The 19,211-nt window shown below is 44.9% G+C and overlaps 1 long non-coding RNA gene across 1 annotated transcript in view; it reads right to left on the bottom strand.

Annotated features, from left to right (window-relative positions):
- Positions 1 to 17,266, bottom strand: part of LOC115654340 — a 46,652-nt gene extending 29,386 nt beyond the window's left edge. Inside the window, exon 1 of the long non-coding RNA XR_004001169.1 lies at positions 17,208 to 17,266. This is a non-coding gene — a long non-coding RNA (uncharacterized LOC115654340). The remainder of the gene's footprint in view (positions 1 to 17,207) is intronic.
- Positions 17,267 to 19,211: the final 1,945 nt, after the last annotated feature.

The following is a 19,211-nucleotide window of genomic DNA, read 5'->3' as shown; positions in this document are numbered from 1 at the left end:
GCAATAGGGCTCCGGAGATGATTTAAAGGGCTCTGGAGGGTAGTGGCAGCAGAAGCCCTGGGCCCTGCTGCTGGAGCCCTGGGGCTCCGTCAGCAATTTAAAGGGCCCGGGGCTCTGCTGCAGTAGCAGCAGCTAGAGCCCCAGGCCCTTTAAATCACCTCATTTAAATTTCCCCCGAATCCCAGGGCTCCCAGCCACCTCTGCAGCGTGAAGCTCAGGGGGTGATTTAAAGGGCTTGGGGCTTCCAGCTGCTGCTACTACAGCCCTAGCCTTGGGCCCTTTAAAGGCTCCGCCTCTTCTGGTGGAGGCCAGGCCCCTCCTCCGGATTCCGGAGTACCGGCAAGCCCTTTAAGTTACTTTCACCCCTGGGAGCCTCAGTTGATCCAAATCTGAGTATTGCTATTGTCTTTACACCAATTCGCACCAGCTGAGGATCTGGTCCTTTGTTCATCCCCACATTCCCTCCTGGTTTGTTGAAATGGGGTCCCAACACAATAGCAATTTTGCCCAAATAAGGAGTGCGTAGTTGGTCCTATCAAATTATTATTTTTAGCCTTGTTCCATCTCATTCTTTCAGAGAGACCAATGACCAATAGTGACATCATGCATCAGTATGAGAATTTCTTGTATTAACTGTAGGAAATCTGGCCTTGAGCTAGGGCAGTGGTGCGTTTAGCTGTTTCTTAGGGCATTAGCTTTGGAGGAAAGGAGCCTGACTGCAAAGCCTAGGCAATGATCCCTTCTCAATAGTATTTAACTAAATACTTCTGTCTCCTGTGGTCTATTACGAATGAATGATATAGACACTCTAGAAGTAATGCTGCTCCTGCTACAGGCAGGAAGCATTTTAGTATCCAAGAGCAGCTTTGAAAACTGGAAAGCCTTATGGTTGCCAACTTGCTAACTCAGAGATGAATATTAAGTCACAGAAGACAAAATTCATGTGACATCAATGGTCTGGCTTAGACCCACCAAACCGAAGAAGCTCAAAGTGAAGGCAATAATTTTCTGGATGGATTGTACTGGCTCTGTTAGGGGAGCCTAATGTTTCCTTTAAAGATTGGTTCAAACCAGAACCCCAGATGTGAGCATCTTCCACGATGGGGGTGTCCCAAATCCAAACTGAGATTCAAATTCTGAAATCATCCCCTGCTTATATCATGGGCTAGCCCCAAAATCCTAGATCTGTACACCCCTGGAATTTAAGGGATGGAAAGCTGCACTGACAGCAGAATTTTGCATCTCATGCTTCACTTTAAAAAAGGCTTATGGCTGTATGACATGGTTTTGAAGTGTATTTTTGACATACCTTGTACGAAGCAATAAGCATCAATTATCTTATGTCACACAGCTATTTGAATGTGTCTCATGTGGTTTCAGAAATGCTCAGCACTGGCCTTACTCTGTTCACATTAAAGTCAATGGGGAAACTCCTATGTATTTCAAAGGGGAGTTAAGCCAGCCTGGAAGGTTTTTGAAAATTCCATCTGTATTGCATAAGAGTTAAAAACCCCTCCAGTTTCTGACAAAGTTGCTTCCCATACAAAAAGAGAAGCTGATTTTCAAGTGATCGTAATACAACTATTAAGGCAACCTAATGCACATTATGGACTAATGGCAGATTGCAAAATTAAATCTTCTTCATTGATAGCACCAAAAAGAAGAAAAACACAATTTTACCCAGTATTTTGAGCCCCCATATGTTGATAATAACTGGGCCTAATTTTTCACTCCTTTTTCAGACAAAACTTCCATAGAGGCTTGAGTACCTTTGTCAAGTTTTACTCAGTGCTATGTACTGTGACAAAGTTCCTCCTCTACCTTGGTGGGTCCTGCACTTATTGGCAGATTTGTTCACCTCAGTGATCTTCCCCACAGTCTGGATCAACTCCTCCTGTGTCTGATCAGGAGTTGGGAGGTTTGGGGGGAACCTAGGCCCGCCCTCTACTCCAGGTTCCAGCCCAGGGCCCTGTGGATTGCAGCTGTCTAGAGTGCCTCTTTTAACAGCTGCATGACAGCTACAACTCCCTGGGCTACTTCCCCATGGCCTCCTCCAAACACCTTCTTCATGCTCACCACAGGACCTTCCTCCTGGTGTCTGATAACACTTGTACTCCTTAGTCCTCTAGCAGCACACCCTCTCCCACACCCTCAACTCCTTGTGCCTCTTGCTCTCAGCCCCTCTCACACACTTCCTCTCCTCTTGCTCCTCCTCACCTGACTGGAGTGAGCTTCTTTTTAAACCCAGGTGCCCTGATTAGCCTGCCTTGATTGGCTGCAGGTGATCTAATCAGCCTGGATGCCTTAACTGGTTCTAGCAAGTTCCTGAATACTCTAGTGCAGCCCCTGCTCTCGTCACTCAGGGAACAGAAAACTACTCATCCAGTGACCAATATATTTGCCCTCTACCAGACTCCTGTATCCCACTGGTCTGGGTCTGTCACAGTACCCAAAGTCACATATAAAATCTGAAGATGGATGGGGAGCTTCTTTTCTCCATCCCATAACTTAAGAGCAAGGAGACAGTCAATGAACTCAATTTAAAATGTAGCAAATTGAAAACTGATAAAAGGAAATACTTCTCCACAAAATGTGTAATTAGACTGTGGAACTCATTGCCACTGCATGTAATTTAGGCCAAAAACTCAGCAAGATTCAAAGAGGAACTGGATACTTAATATTGATAACAAGTATATCTTGCATTGCTAAATAAGGGTAACAATTACTGGAAGAGATATTAAACCTAATGCTTCAGGATGTAAACCAGTTTCTCATCATAAGGGCTTAGGAGGTTTCTTGCATCTTCTTCCATAGCATCTGGTGTTGGCCACTGTCAGATAGACTGTGGGTCTGCTCTTATATGGCAATTTGTATGTGGTTTTATGGCACAAAAACACTAGAGTGGGACTCAAAAGACTGAGTTCTAGTTCCAGTTCTGTTGCTTGCCTACTAGGTGACGCTGGGCAAGTTACTTCACCTCCCCGTGCCTCAGTTTCTCCATCTGTAAAACTGGGATACTAATATTTCCTTCCTTGTAAAGCACTTTGAAATGTACTGTTGAAAAGTGCTATATAAGAGCTAGGCATTATTATTATGCTTAGTAAAATCTTACTATTGATGGGCCGCTGAGAACTGTCCTCACAGTGCCTAATTACAGAGATTTTTCACATACTTTAATGAAGAGTAGGACACTAATTTACCAAATGTCAATTTATTTGGTTGTATAATTGCTGGGTCAGATTCTCTGGTGTGGATCCATCCAGCAGAATATCCTCTCAGGTAAGAAAATCCTTTGGTCGTGCAGATGTGCCAAAGTGGCTGCCATAACAGCACCCCTGCCTTAGTGGAGGAGTCATATCTTGGGAAAAGGGGGGCATGGTCCAAACTCCCTGGAGGTCCCTAGCTCTCAAAAGGCTCAGTGGGCCTGTTACCAGCCTGTGCAGTCTAGAGCAGTCTTCAGGGTGCTCTAATCTGTTGAGAGACCAGCCTAGTGATGAGCCAGCCAGAATTAGGCGTGACTGAACGGTGACCCAAAGCTATCTTCACCCCTCTCCCTGCAGTCTTGTGACAAGCTCAGTTTGGTTAGACTAGACCAGTGGTTCTCAAACTTTTGTACTGGTGACCCCTTTCACACAGCAAGTCTCTGAGTACACACCCCCTTATAAATTAAAAACACTTTTTTATATTTAACACTATTATAAATGCTGGAGGTGAAGTGCGGTTTGGGGCGGAGGCTGACAGTTCGTGACCCCCCACGTAATAATCTCATGACCCCCTGAGGGGTCCCGACCCCCAGTCTGAGACCCCCTGGACTAGACAATCTAGCCTTTGTTGTATTTAACCTTGCAGTTTTATATACAATGAGAAAGCAGCTACTTCATGTCCACAGTGTAAAGAGAGAGAGACTTTAATCCTTCAATGCTGAACCGCACAGGAGATACATCCTTTCTCAAATGCTAGAAATGGAATTGCCACTGCATAGGGAGATGCGATGGCAGGTGGTAGGGAAGGGATTAGATAATGCTAAGGAACACAAAACAGCAAAAGACAGAAAATTCAAAGTTTAAGACCAAGACCCCGTCTCTGAACTTCACTCATCTCATTATGAAAAGTGCCAGCACAGTGTGAGTTAAACATGGAACGAGGGAAATTTTGGGGGATGGGGGAAAAATCTCAAAGAATCATCTTGTGTTTCCCAGATCCCTTGGGTCATCCCATGCGCAATGGACAGGACTCAGTGTTTATAGCCCAAACAAACCAAATTATGTCAACAATTTAAAAGGCACATTAAATTCTGATTTAAATACCATAGCAATGATAACTGTGAGAAGCTTTTGAGTGTGTATTTTACTGGCTCATTAACCTGTGGATTAAAGGATCAATTTATTAATGCAGCCATCAAATGAGCCCACTTATATTTTAATGTATAGAAGAAAATCTTAATTCATAATTAGTTAGATTCTTTTTTTCCCAAGGATTGTGGTCAAATTTTTCAGTGGTCCAGAGCCCCTGCATCATTCTAATACCTTTCATTTCAATTTGGGTAACTCACCATTCTTGCAAATCAGGCCATCTATTTCCTTCTACCTTTAATTGCTTTCTATTTGCTGTATTATTGATGAACAACACAAAATGTTTAAACAGTCATCTGGGGAAAAAGACCCTGCCATTACTTGAACTTGGAAACTCATGGTCACACGATTAACAATTTATATCCTTAGCAGAATACACTAGATTAGCTAGTTCAATAATATTGCATTCACAGTCTTGATAATTTCTATTCAAAAAGTGTTTGTAAAGTTTCAAGAGTAAAATTAATGATTATGTTAGTCTGAATACACCTGTTTATGACCAAACTTGCATTTCCATCCTGGTCTAATAAAATATCCTTCTGAAAATCAATAAGAATGAAGGGAGCTCCAAGTAGAAACATTTGGTGTAACATTAAATTGATTCTTGATCTCTTACTTCTCTTGTTTGGTCTAATAGCTCACTCGAGCCTAAATGTACAGCCCTGTCTCTCACTGTGCTGCTACTGAACGTGACTATACAGGTTAGTGATAAAACCCATAGTCTATATACAGTATATGCAGATAATAAACTGTTATCATAGTTCTTGGCTTCCTGGCTGCCTCCCTGAAGCACATTTGGAGGCTACTCTTGCGATCCCAATGCTTTACATTACCCTCCTTCGAATTTGTTTTGTAAGAGATTTTTTAGTTGCCCAGTTAAATGCACTCTCTGCAGTGCCATTCTGTGGCCTGTTTCCCAGCCCCGCCCTACCCTTAGATTGGAACTCAAATAGATTCTCAAAGGAAAATAATAAATAATCCAAGTGTATTTAAATAAAGGCCTGAACTACATTCTGACTAATGTTGCATATGACTCCCTCATTGAAATCAATATGTACGCAGGCTGTAGAACCCAGGACCTAAAGATGACTTTCTGGTGGATATTAAATAGAGCAGCACCCAGCTATTTGCTTAAGAATTTCCCTCTGTTGAAAAAGACATAGGTGCAGCAGAAATTTGGCCATACACCTCCAAGTGCCCTGCAGGTTCCGACAGATAATTCTTCTCTGATATCTGAAAAACGCCAATAAGATGCTTGAGCTTAGAACCAGTGCAAGCAAACCTCAGTGGTAAACTGATCAGAGGACTCCTCATGCTCTCTGATCCCGTTTCTCACACAACCTTTCCTTTAAAGAGGAAAGCAGAAATGTGGGTTATGCATTTGCTACTGATGTAAAGCAGAACACGTTGGTAAAATTGCTAGGGTGTGGGACCAATAAATACAGGGTAATGTTTCATAGAGGTAAGACTTGTATTCTTTTGTGCTTTCTAGTTGTTCCTCGAGCCTAGCATATGCTTTGATTTTAGAAGGAGTATTGTCAAGATTGATAAAATGGGTGAAATCCTGGCCCTCTAGAAGTTCATGGCAAAAGTCCCACTAAATTCAATAGTTCCAGGATTTCATCCAGTAGACCTAAGTAACCACTTTGTTACTATATTCTATTCTATTCACATTTCTTTGACCTTACTTTCTTTTACATAGACTAGGACCAACACGGCTACAATTACACACTGCATACGTCTCTTACATAAACATGCAACAATGTGTGTGTGTGTGTGTGTGTGTGTACACAAGAGCTGGCAGCATTTCTCAGACAAAACTTTTATTTGCTGAGAAATGCACATTTGAGTGGATGATACATTTTGTTGAAATTTATTTTTTTAAAAGCTTAAACTCAAAAACTAAACAAAATGTTTCACTATGGGGCAAACATATGCCATTTGACGTCCATTTTTTGATGATTTTTTTCCCATTCACCAAAGATTTTTAAAAAAAAATCATTTTGGGCTGACCCAAAACAATTCCCTTCTCCTCCCCCACCCCTGAGCCTTTTGGTTTGGTCAACAAGTTGAAAAATCAGCTCTTCTAAGCTAGATATTATAGAAAAATTCCAAAACCAAAACACATTTCCCCCAGGGAGGCAGTAAGAGACAGATGTTAGTCACATTGCTTAATGGGCTACTTGAAGGCACTCAGACATAATAGTGATGAATGTGGTATAGATAATAACCTATAGATAATAGAGTGTTAGCCTGAGGGCTAGGTGAAACCTCCTTGGAGCTGGTGGGTGTGACAACTGCCCTGTATTCAAGATAAATGTAAAAAGCAATTAAGTTCCCTTATAGACTAGATACATGAAACAATGGGAGTCCTGGCCTAAAACACAGGCCATGTGCACTGAGCTGTGTGGGCAGAGGGGTTGAGAGAAACACACACACAAGGTGGGGGAGGTAATATCTTTTATTGGACCAACTTCTGTTGGGGAGAGAGACAAGCTTTCGGAGCCACACAGAGCTCTTCTTCCGGTCTGGGAAAGGTACTTAGAACGTCCCAGCGAAATACAAGATTGAACAGATAGTTTAGCAGAAGTAGTTAGCACATATTCTAGGTGGCTATACAGGGTGAAGTAGCCCTTTAACACACCATAGGACAAAAAGGTTAGTGGGTTACAGATTGTTGTAATAAGCCATATACCCAGTGTCTTTATTCTGGGCCTGTCTACATCACAAAGTTGCAGTGCTGGTGAGGGGGTTACAGCGCTGCAACTTAGGAGGTGTACACATCTGCAGGGCATCACCAGCGCTGCAACTCCCTGTTTGCAGCGCTGGCCGTACTCCCGTTTTGTCTCGGGTGTAGAGGATCCAGCGCTGGTGATCCAGCGCTGGTAATCAAGTGTAGACACTTACCAGCGCTTTTCTTGACCTCCGTGGAATAAGCAGGTATCCCAGGATACCTGAGGAAGCCTCTCTGGTAATCAAGCAGGTCTCCTTCCCCGGTTTGCTCTCGTGTTCCCCGAACCCCAGTGCAAGCAGGTCTCCTTCCCTGCGGTTTGCAGGGGGGTTCGGGGAACGCGAGAGCAAACCGCAGGGAAGCTGGTCTCCTTCCCTGGTTTGCTCTCGCGTTCCCCGAACCCCCGAGCAAGCAGGTCTCCTTCCCTGCGGTTTGCAGGGGGGTTCGGGGAACGCGAGAGCAAACCACGGGGAAGCTGGTCTCCTTCCCCGGTTTGCTCTCGCGTTCCCCGAACCCCCCTTAAAGCTGCCCAACAGCGCTGCAGTGTGGCCACATCTAACACCACTTGCAGCGCTGGTTGCTGTAAGTGTGGCCACTCTGCAGCGCTGGCCCTATACAGCTGTACTAATACAGCTGTAACAACCAGCGCTGCAAAATTGTAGATGTAGACATACCCTAAGACATTTATTCTTCAGGAAGAAGAGCTCTGTGTAGCTTTAAAGCTTGTTTCCCCCTCCAGCAGAAGTTGGTCCAATAAAAGATATTACCTCACCCAAACTCTCTCCCAGAGCACACACCCCATGACCAGGGCTGGTGCAAGGAAGTTTCGCCAAGGGCGTGAAACTTCCACCTTGCGCCTCCCCTCCCCAGCCCTGCAGCAGCTCCCTACCTCCCCACTCCACCCTGAGGTGTCCCCCCCACAACAGCTTGCCCCCCTGCCCTAAGACACTCCCCCCCCCCGGTGGCAGCTCCCTCCTGGGAGTGCATCACCTCCCCACCCCAGCTCACCTTGCTCTGCCTCCTCCCCGAGCACTGCGCCCCCGCTCTAATTCTCCTCCCCTCCCAGGCTTGCAGTGCCAAACAGCTGATTGGCACTGCAAGCCTGGGAGGCGGGAGAAGTGGAGCAGGACTGCACGCTTGGGGAAGAACGCTGTAAAAAAAATTGGGGGCACCACTTTTTGGCGCCCCCAAACCTTGGCGCCCTAGGCAATCGCATAGTTTGCCTTAATGGTAGTACCCCCTATGCCCGTTCCCCAGCCCCGAGCCCCTTCCCACATCCAGACTCCCTCCCAGATCCTGCACCCTTTCCTGCATCCTAATCCTCTGCCACAGCCCTGAGCCCTCTCCTGCACCCAAACTCCCTCCCAGAGCTTGCATCCCATAGCCCCTCCTGCACCCCAACCCCCTGCTCCAGGCTCAGCCCGGAACCCCCTCCTTACATGCCAAACTCCTTGGTCCCAGCCCAGAGCCTGCACCTGCTCCCACAACCCAACCCCCTGCCCCAGCCCAGGGGTGAGCAGGGTAGGGCCTCGGAGAAGTGGTGAGGCAGGGGTGGGGCCTCAGGGAAGCGGCAGGGGCAGGACCAGGGTGTTTGTGTGATTAGACTGTTGGCAACCCTAGATGTGAAGAGGAGGCCCCGTGTCAGGTGTCTCTAGCTTGGCATTCAGAAATGGAAGCACCCAAAATTGCTAGTCCCTGTTAAATAGCTTAGCCCAGCATTCTGTAGAAGGAGTGACCTGCCTCCCAGGAGGAGAAGGAAGGAGACATATGATGCCTGGCCTGCTTCAGAGAGAAGCTATAGAAAAGCCCACTCACTCAGAAAGCCCAGTGCCAGTAGCCTGCCTCTTAGCTCTGATTGCAGAGTGGAGGTGGAGGGCATGCCCTTGTCCAGGATCCCACTGTGTTACATTGTGCTGGTTTGAAAACAAGCAGGCCAGAATGCTGCCCTTTGTGAGTACTGTTTGTACAGTAAACTCTCCTATTCAGCCCTTAGGCCATGGCTACACTGGCACTTTACAGCGCTGCAACTTTCGCGCTCAGGGGTGTGAAAAAACACCCCCCTGAGCGCTGCAAGATACAGCGCTGTAAAGCGTCAGTGTAATCAGGGCAGCAGTGCTGGGAGCGCGGCTCCCAGTGCTGCACGCTACACCCGTAAGGGATGTGGTTTACGTGCAGCGCTGGGAGAGCTCTCTCCCAGCGCTGGCGCTCTGTCTACACTCACACTTCAAAGCGCTGCCGCGGCAGCGTTTTAAATTTCAAGTGTAGCCATACCCTTAGTCATTCCGAAGAAGGAACTGCGTGACTGTCTCTGCAGCTGTAATGTGTAGCAAGGAGATAGGCTTTCCAATGAGCTGGTACAATGCTCTTTATTCAAATCAGACTTCAGGAAACGTTTAGTTCACACTGGGCATGCTGCTAGGCTTAATCCAGGTGTTGGTTAGTTTAGCCACTCCCATGCTAAATGTATATTTACATGTTACTGTCTGGTTAAGGTTTCCTACCAGTATGGTATCTGCTAGTATGGTATCTAAGCAATGATTGCCATACGAGTAACTTGATATCTACCCTTACTGTACTGTCTGGTATATTCTTCCCTAAAATCAATTCCTTACGTCTCTTGAAGACAAAATGTAAATCTTAATGTATTTCCCCCGAAGGTTAGTACCGTATGGTTTTGATTGAACCAGAAAAAATCCGTTAGTTCAGAGATGGATTTCATTACACATATTACAGGCTTGAGGATGATGGGGATCTAGCAGGGTCTAACTGATGGCCATATATGGAGTCAGAAAAGAATTTTCTCCCAGGTCAGATTGGCAGCACCCTGGAGGGGTTTTCACCTTCCTCTGCAGTGTGTGGGCAGGAATCTCTCCCAGTACGTCTCACTTAATCACTTCCCTGCCATTGTGAAGGCCTAGGGCACTGGTGCACCTAGGCCTCTCCTGTTCTCTTCTTGGGATCCATAATAGCCTAGTCTCCTGTGGGCTGTAATACTCTAGTAGTCTAATATTAGTGTGTGGGTGGTTCTGGTGGCTTGTGATCAGACTAGCATGCTCTGCTTCTGGCTTTAAACTCTGTGACTCTAAGAGGATGGGTAAGAGGACCCAGACCCTGTCCTCTGTGGGTCGCTAGTTCAAATCCAGCCTGGGGCAGCAGAGACTGAAAGCTGTTCAGTGAAGTGTCTGAAATGACTTGGTATTCTCTGTCTGAGTGGGGCCTCAGGAGAAAAAGTGGAGCGGGGGCAGGGGAGGTTCCGGCGCTCAGTGTCCAGTTTTCACAAATGAGAAAGTTGGCCACCCTATATTGTGGGTAAAAAGTGATGGGGCCATGGCCCTCTGTCCCCCTCTGTTCCAGTGCCCCTGGGGCAGGGACCATCTTTTTGTTCCGTGTTTGTACAGCACCTAGTGCAATGGGGTCCTGGACTATGCCTGGGGCCCCCGGACACTGCCACAATGCCCGAATACTAACAGTGTATCCCTCAGCTCTCCTTCCCTACTTCGGGGGCTTTTCCTCAGCAGAGCTGTGGTTGCTGTATGCACTTTGAGTACTGTGACTAATGCGACCTTTCTGTTTTTCATCTGGGACACCTGGACTCTCTTGACGTTTCAGAATTGCTTTTTTAAATAACATATGGTGCCAATTCAGAATAGCATTTAAACATGTGTTTAGCCTTAACTCTGAGCTGACGCTCCTCCCTATTCAACAAACCATGACCCTACGCCTGCTCTGGTGCTCCCACTGAAATCAGTGATAAAATCTCATTGACTTTGGTGGTACAAGATCAGTACTTCACAGGCTTAAGTGCCATTGATCTCAATGGGATTTAAATATGTGCATGAAGTATTTACCTGTATAAGGTAGGGCTAAGCAGGTGCTTACATGCTTCCCCAAATTGAGGCCTAAAAGAAGAGATGTTTCTTACTAACACTCCCCGCATTCTTTTCCTCCATGCGTTGTACTTTTACCTTTACATTCATGCCCTGCATGCCCAACAGACAGGCTTTTCCAATCCCACCTGCAAAATACACCCAGGGCTATGCACCATCAAGGATATTACATTGAAAACTAGTGACACGTTTTGGGGTTTTTTTGGCTTTGATATTTTTAGCATGAACCAATAAATAAGGCTTTTCAATATGTAGTAAGTGGCGTGATGTGGTATAGATTTTAATAGCAAAGCTATGGTTCATTTATGATGGCACCAGAACAATCCCACTGAATTTCTGCCTTTTATCCTAAAATGTAATGCACTTCACCTATTACATTTTCAGCAAGATTTGAACAAATTCAAGAATCCGATCAGTACTCAGCATTCTTTATATACAGAGCTAAAATGCACTGCTGCTAAAAGTTTAATGAGACCAGCCTTTTGCATTACTTTATAACAAGAAACATAAGGTTACCACAGTTCCATGGGTGTTTTTCCTAAAAGGTACCTAAAGGGTTTTAGTTTTAGGTTATGGAGCACTACATAATTCAGTGCACTTGAATTCAAATGAACTGAGAGAGTTGGTTATATTGGGGCTCTCAAACTATGATCAGCAAACAGCTGCTGGTGGATGGCTAGTCACATTGTGCTGTGCTTCCTTCTCATTTCCAGTTGTTCAAGCCCTTTAAAAGGCAGCTCTGATACATTAATATATTCCCAGTACTACTTTTCCATGTGAGCGATTGCTGGAGTTGCCACAGGAAGGTTATCTGATCATGAACAGGACACAAGGCGTCTATGGGACAATCTCTTTCCTAAGATGTGGTCTGCACTATGAAAAAAGTTTGAGAGCCCCTCCATTATACAGCATTCCTCAAATTCTGAAATAGGAGAAAACCTTTTGCAGATGTTTCCTTGGTTTAATTGTTTTCTCCTTCTCTTTCTTGGCTTTTTCAGAAATCTCCACTCTCTAAAGCCTGGTCTACACTACCCAGTTATGCCGATGTAAGCTGCCTTCCATTGACCTAATTATGTCAGTGTTCAAACTATAACCTTGTCCAGCCGACGTAAGGGCTGGTGTACACTACCACGGTAAATTGATCTAACTTACGCAATGTCAGTTACGTGAATAACATAACTGACGTTGATGTAGTTAGATGCATTTACCGTAGTGGCTACACTGCGCTGGGTCGACGGGAGAGCATCCCTTATGCTTCTCAGGGAGGTGGAGTACACAAATCGATGGGAGAGGGCTCTCCCATCGATTTAGTGTCTTCACGAGACCCGCTAAATCGACTTGATTGCAGCAATGCCGATCTACCAGTAAGTGTGGACATGCCCTGCTACACAGACAACAACTCCACCTCAGGCATAGGGTTTATGTCAGCATAGTTAGGGAGATGCAGTGTGTGTGCAGGCGCTGTGTTACTTACATTGGCTGTTGGCTGACTTGGCAATTTCAGGGCTTCATGCTGGAGTTGTGAAATTGACAAGAAAGACGGGCTACTAGAGCCAGTCTGTCCCCGGCTCCCCATTCCCAGCCAGGCTGCGCCTACCCAGCTCCCCCCTCCTAGCTGGGCTGCCCCGCCTGGGGCAGAATTATCATGGGGCACCCCTTGAAGGGGAGACACATGTCCATGCTCCCCATTCACAGGGGAGCGCTGGATTATTTAGACCAAGGTTTCTCGACCCGTGGGTTGGGACCCATAACTGGGTCCCCAGAATGTTTCAAGGGCTGCATGGCAGCTCCTGTGGCTATTGTCCCACAGGGCTGGCTGGGCAAACCTCCGTGCTCCAGGCACTACAACCTTCGGGGTCCCAACACCCCTCAGGTTTGGCCCTGCCATCATGACAATGGGAGCCCGGGTAGGTCAAATTTGAGTGAGTGGCACTGCAACCCCACGACCCAGGTCACAGCTCCAGATTTTGTCCAGTCATGAAGGTGGGGCCCAACCTGAGCAGTGCTGCAACTCCAGAGGTTTCAATGCTCAGAGCGGAGAGCCGAGCCCAGCCAGCCCCTGCCAGCGCAGGAGCTGCAGGAGCCGCCACAGTGGGATGGGTTCAGGGTAGAACCCAAGACCTAACCGAAACCACCCAGAGGTTCTGCCCCCAGACTATTTACTGGGTTGCAATGGTCCATAAACATTTACAAATGGGTCCCGAGCCCCAAAAGGTTAAGAACCACAGATCATAGAATATAAGAACTGGAAGGGACCTCAGAAGATCATCTCGTCTAACCCCCTGCTCAAAGCAGGACCAATCCCCAGACATATTTTTGCCCCAGATCCCTAAATGGCCCCATCAAGGACTGAACTCACAACCCTGGGTTTATAGCAGGCCAAGGCTCAAACCACTGAGCTATCTCTGATGTAGATTAGTCAAGTCTAGAGAAGGCTCCAAGGAACTTAACTAAGCTAAGTGAATGGACAACATCATGATGACAGATGAAGTTCAATACTGGTACATGCAAAGTAAATTTATATTGGAGAGAAAAATCTGAATTACTAATACACCATATTACTAATACACGGTACATTACTAATACAACCAAGCAAAGGGAGCTGGGCATCACTGTATACAGGTCAGTGGAGTCCTCTGCTTACCTGCAGCTGTGGTCTATTAGTGAGCAGAATGTATAAGGAATGGGATGGAGAATATTATGGGGAATCTCATAATGCCGTTATATAAATCATTGGTGTGACCTTGTCTGGATTCTGTGTGCAGTTCTGGCTACCCCATTTCAGAAAGGATACTCTAGAATTAGAAGGGGTTCAGAGAAGATGGATGAGAATAATTAGTGGCCTGGAAAAAGACTTCTGAAGCGAGATTGACAAGATTTTGATTATTTATCTTAGAAAGGTGACAAATAAGTAGTATCTAAAATATCAAATGGGACAGAGAAATAGATTAGGAACTTCTATTCTCCCTGTCTCACTGCACAAGAATGAGACATTCAAAGAAGTAGTACATTCAGACCTGATTAAAGGAAGTACTGCTTCACTCAGGGCATAATAATACTGTGGAACTCACTGCTACAGGATGATTCAAAGATTCAGCAAGACGGCTACGGATGGCAAGAGTATCCAATTAGAACAGTTAATGCAAACAAAAACTTTTTGAAAGGATCAAAACCTGAAGACAATCTCTAACCATGACAATGAAACTTTCCTGGGGGCTAATTATCCCACCATTTATCCACCTATTGCAGGTTTCTCACACCTTCCTACAAAGCATCTGGTGTGGGCACTGTAAGTGACAGGGTCCTGGAGCAGATGGCCGATGGGGCTGACCCAGTCTGGCTATTCCTTATGGCAAGCAGTGCATCGCTCTAACTATTTTTGGTGTGCCAGCTAGGGCAGTAACTTAATGGTACACTCTAGCCCTAAAGACCTGCATTCCACCAGTGCCCTCTGGCATGGAAGTTATACCCATAACCTGGATGGTGGCCAGCGTAAGGGACCTGAGATAAGGAGCATGTGAAGGGACAGGAAGGGGCTGGTAGGAAATGAATGTGAATAGTTCCTTGGAGGATCTGCCTGTAGTGTGGGAGACAAAGTGGGCAAGGGGAGAGGTCTTTTCTTACACTGAGGTGGAGCCGGCACAGGCTGAGGTAGGGCACTGGATTGGGAGTCAGGAATCTGACTCAGCCACTGAGCTGCTGTGTGAACTTGGGCAAGTCACTTCAAGCTCTCTTTTTTCTCTTACCCTTTGTCTGTTTTATATAGATTGCAAGTTCTTTGGGGCAGGGCCGGCTCCGGGCACCAGCGTAAGAAGCAGGTGCTTGGGGCGGCCAATTCAAAGGAGTGGCACTCCATCCGGTATCAGAGCAGCAGGCCTGGGTCTTCGGCGGCAATTCGGCAGCGGGTCCCTCATTCCCTCTCTTCCTCTTTGAGCTGCCGCTGAATTGCACCGAAGAGGAAGAGAGGGAGGACCTGCTGCCGAAGTCCCGCTGCTCGTCTTCTTTCTTTCTTATTTGTTTTGCTGTTTGGGGCGGCAGAAAAGCTGAGCCAGTCCTGCTTTGGGGTCACAGCCAATCTCCCATTGTGTTTGTAGGGCGCCGAGCACAGTGGGGCCCCAATCTTGGTTTGGTTACTGTAATAAAGAAAAAACAAAGACCAAAACACCCCTATTAAATAATGATATATGAAAAAAAAATCTTCAGTGCCAGGAACAGTGCTGTCTCATCCCATATGTTCAGAGGAACATACCACAGGAGACATTCTAAACTTCATTAATCCATTTTAATACATTCTCTTAATTGTTTTTTTAAAATCAGAATTACATAAACAATTATAAAGAATTGTTAAACCAAACAAATAACTGAATTGGTTCAACATTCCAAAGCTTTGGGTGCTTTTTTGGAGTAGGGAGGGAGAAAAGAGGAAGGCAATCGTGTCATACAATGAACTGCTCTCTTTGCTGTCTATATAGTGCCAGTCACTGGTGTGTACCTTTGCCCTCTGCTGGCTGAAATCAGACCTACTTAAATGTTCTGATTAAGTCAGTCTCTAGTGGCAAGTCCTAGGAATCTTTGTAAAAAGCTAAACCTATTTAATACCAATACTGTAAAAAAAAAAAAAAAAAAAGCAACCTACAGGATTCTCCATAAGACATCTCCAAAATATTCTGCAATGTAAATAAATACAGATTTGAGGAGAAAAAGATTAAGTTGTAGCACTGGAATAAAATTTAGTAAAAAAGTATAGAAAACTCAAGGATAGAGAGATGAAAGTTTTTCTGCTTTAAAAAATTGAAGCAGATAGTGTCTGGTGTCCTTTAAATGTGACTGTCTTTGCTTCTTTACAACCTGATACAGTAATATCAGTTTGAAGTGAGTGTACAGTGAAAGTAAATCAAAAATACATGTAAGTGCTATCTTACTTGGATACCCATTTGCAGTAACAGGATATGCCCATATGCTTCTTGCAGAATAAAATCCAAACAAGAATTTAGTTCCAATGACATGCTGAAAAATATACTGGCTTTCATACTTATTCTGACCTATAGTCTGCACAATTAGATATAGAGCATTATCTAAAAATAACGTTAAGGCTCAAACACCAGGCAATAAACGCATGGGTGTTACTGATAGCAAGGAATCATAGATGCCCTAATCCACAGCATAGAGTTATACCTACATATTGCAGCGCAAGGGGTACTGCAGTGTGTCAGCTAAATCTTGCTGCCATCACTATAAATGAGAGAAGGATCAGGCTCTGTGTAAAATCAGCCACTGTTCTGACACCGAGTAGATAATCACACACAATGCCAATCTTAATTCACGAATACCCTGATTTTAGTGGTCATCATTACAATACTGAGCTCTTATCAGCATAGGGTTGCAACCCACTAGGATTGCCCTGGAGTCCCCAGGAATTAAAGATCATATCATGTGATGAAAACTCCAGAATACCTCCAACCAAAATTGGCAACCCTAGATCAGCATCATTTTGCCTTATAAACTAACATTTTAAAGGGGAGATGAAGTTAGATGTCTGGTGGGGGGACGCTAGTCTCCTTTAATGTATCAATCAAGAAGCAAGGATTTGCATTCAGTGCTGAATTGACTCAGATTAATGTTTTCCATTTGTCTCAACAGTTGCTATTCGAGGTGTACTCATTTGCATAAATAATCAGATTGGTTAACATTGCTCTTGACCACAGAGGTAATATTGTATAAACATACTGAGTCATCACATGGCTGTTTTCAGCCACCCCGGACCAAGATTTCTCTTTCATGTAATGATAGGAAATTAATTTACATGCAAATGGTCTCTCATCTCACAATTTTAAAGCTCTTTACAATATGAATTAATCCTTGAATCAACATTGAGTTATTATTATAGCTGTGTTACAAACAGGTAAACTAAGGCATGGAGAGGGTAAATAATTTTTCTAAGGTCACTCAGTGAGTCAATGGCAGAGTGAGGACTAGAACCCAGGAGACCCAATTTGCAGTCCCTGTATAAATTGGTAAAGGCTGTGGTTGCTTGTTGCTGAATAATTCATAAGAGACTCAAAATTGTAAACACAAATGCATCTTATAATGACTAATATTTAGCTCAATGTCACTTAAAAAAAAGCTACAGATGAATCCTGATAATTTTGTTAGCCGCATAATACATAGGAAAACAAATCCACTCATTTTTATGGCAACAAACAGCCTCAATTAAACTTGCAAAATAAATATACAGACCTGGATATTTTTGCAGCGTTGGAACTTAGAATTATTCTTCATTATTGTTATTAAGTGTTAGAGAGACAAGAGAACATTTAGATAAATAATAATGAAGTTTGCCAGATCAATGCATATTTAGAATACTTGTTTACAAAAGGCGGTGGCATGAACATATGACTCATGAATTCTGAAGCCTGCTAAGGCTAGATAGATGAATGCTGGCAATTTGTCATGTGCTGCGGGGATTAGATAGATGAATAAGAATACTTATATGGCTTTCTGGCATGCAGACAGCATTACTGTGCCTGGTGCCCTTCCTCCCAGCCCCATAGGTCATGCTCAACTTTCTGGTGTAAAGTTCAAAGATAAGATAAATCCATAACTTTACTCTGCATTTGTGGCAGTGTGTAGTAATCACTCGGCAGGGTGGAAGCAAATGAAGCATAAACGCTGCATTGGTGGAGTTGAGACTTTTTTCCTTGCTCTTCTTTCCCAAGAGATGAGTAGGGCGACCATATTTCCCAGAGGGAAAATGAGACACTGCACAGAGCTCACCTGAGCCCTGCTGCCCAGGGCTGGCAGCTCGAGTTCTCTCCTGCCCCCATGTGGGGCTCACCTGAGCGCCTCCTCCTGGCATGGGGCTGGCTCGGGGTCTGGTGTGGTTGCTCACACCTGCTCAATGTTCCTGATCAGTTGGAAATGAGATAAATCCTGACTTTTTTGGCAAAACTGGGTATGTCTGGAACAGGGCTTAAAAAGGGAACGGTCCCAACCAAAACAGGGCACATGGTCACCCTAGAGATGAGGCTTCATTCATAAACTGTAAACGTTAACAGGTTCTTTCCCCTTTCGTTATTGGGAATAGGGGAAATGAGACTCATTTGTTTATCTCAGGTTATTGTTAGGGGCAGCCCTGAACTGAAACCCAAGATCGAAACACCCTTCAACTGTGAAGGATGCTCCTTGGGTTAAGGTCCTGCATTGGGACTTAGAAGATTCAGAGATTTTTAAAGCCGAAAGGGACCTTTATGATTACCTAATCTGGCCTCCTGTATAACATGCACCACAAAACTTTACCCAGCGATTCCCATATGTAACCCAATAGTTTGTGGATGAACTAGATCGTATCTTTTAGAAAGGCATCCAATCTGTATCTAAAGACAGCAAGTGACAGAGAATTTACCACAACTCTTAATAAGCTATTCCAATGGCCAATTGCCTTCACTGTGAAAAATGTGAATCTTGCCTGAGCTTTGCTCAGTTCGCTGATCTTATTGAGCCTTAATATTTGAGTTCGCTTCCCAGCCCTGCCACAGACTTTCGGTGAAATCCTGGGCCCACCAACGTCACTGGCAAAACTCCCATTGACTTCACTGAGGGGAGAGTTTCACCCTTTATTTCTGCTTCTGAACAGAATGTTTGAATGGACCAGATGCAGGGCTAGTCGCAGTCAAGATATAAGCTTACATAATACTGCCAACCCCTGGCATTTATTTTTAGTTGCCCTTTAGTTTTCTAGCCTTTGGGCAGTCGCATTTTCAAGCTTTTCTCCAGAGCCATGAAGAACAGAAACTTTTTTTTTAAATGAAAGCTGAGAATATGATGAAATCAGCTGACTCCAGGAGCTGAGGCTTTATGAAAATCCTCATACATCATGAGCTATGTGAGAAAGCAGTGAGAGCTGTCAAACACAGCTTGTACTGCTGCTTGTGCAGTATATATGAAGGGGAATGATAGGATCCGTGGCCAGTGAATGGATAGAGCCAAACCTCATGGGTCTGATTCTCATCTCTCTCTCATATCCTTGGACCAACACAGCTACAACAACACTGCATACTCGCACCTACATTGACATTTACCCCTGGGCAAAGCAAGTCCAGGGTGGCGAGACTATCAGAATGGCAGCATTGTTTATACGTGAAGCGCAACAGAGGAGAATTGGCAGAAATGACATTACCTTCCAGGATATGGTAAGCTATGTCAGCTGGGTCCCCAGCTATTGTCAGTCAACACAGCTCCATT

The sequence above is a fragment of the Gopherus evgoodei genome, chromosome 7, assembly GCF_007399415.2.
Source record: "Gopherus evgoodei ecotype Sinaloan lineage chromosome 7, rGopEvg1_v1.p, whole genome shotgun sequence".
Classification (NCBI taxonomy): Eukaryota; Metazoa; Chordata; order Testudines; family Testudinidae; genus Gopherus; species Gopherus evgoodei.
This window is presented reverse-complemented; position numbering and strand designations above follow the sequence as displayed.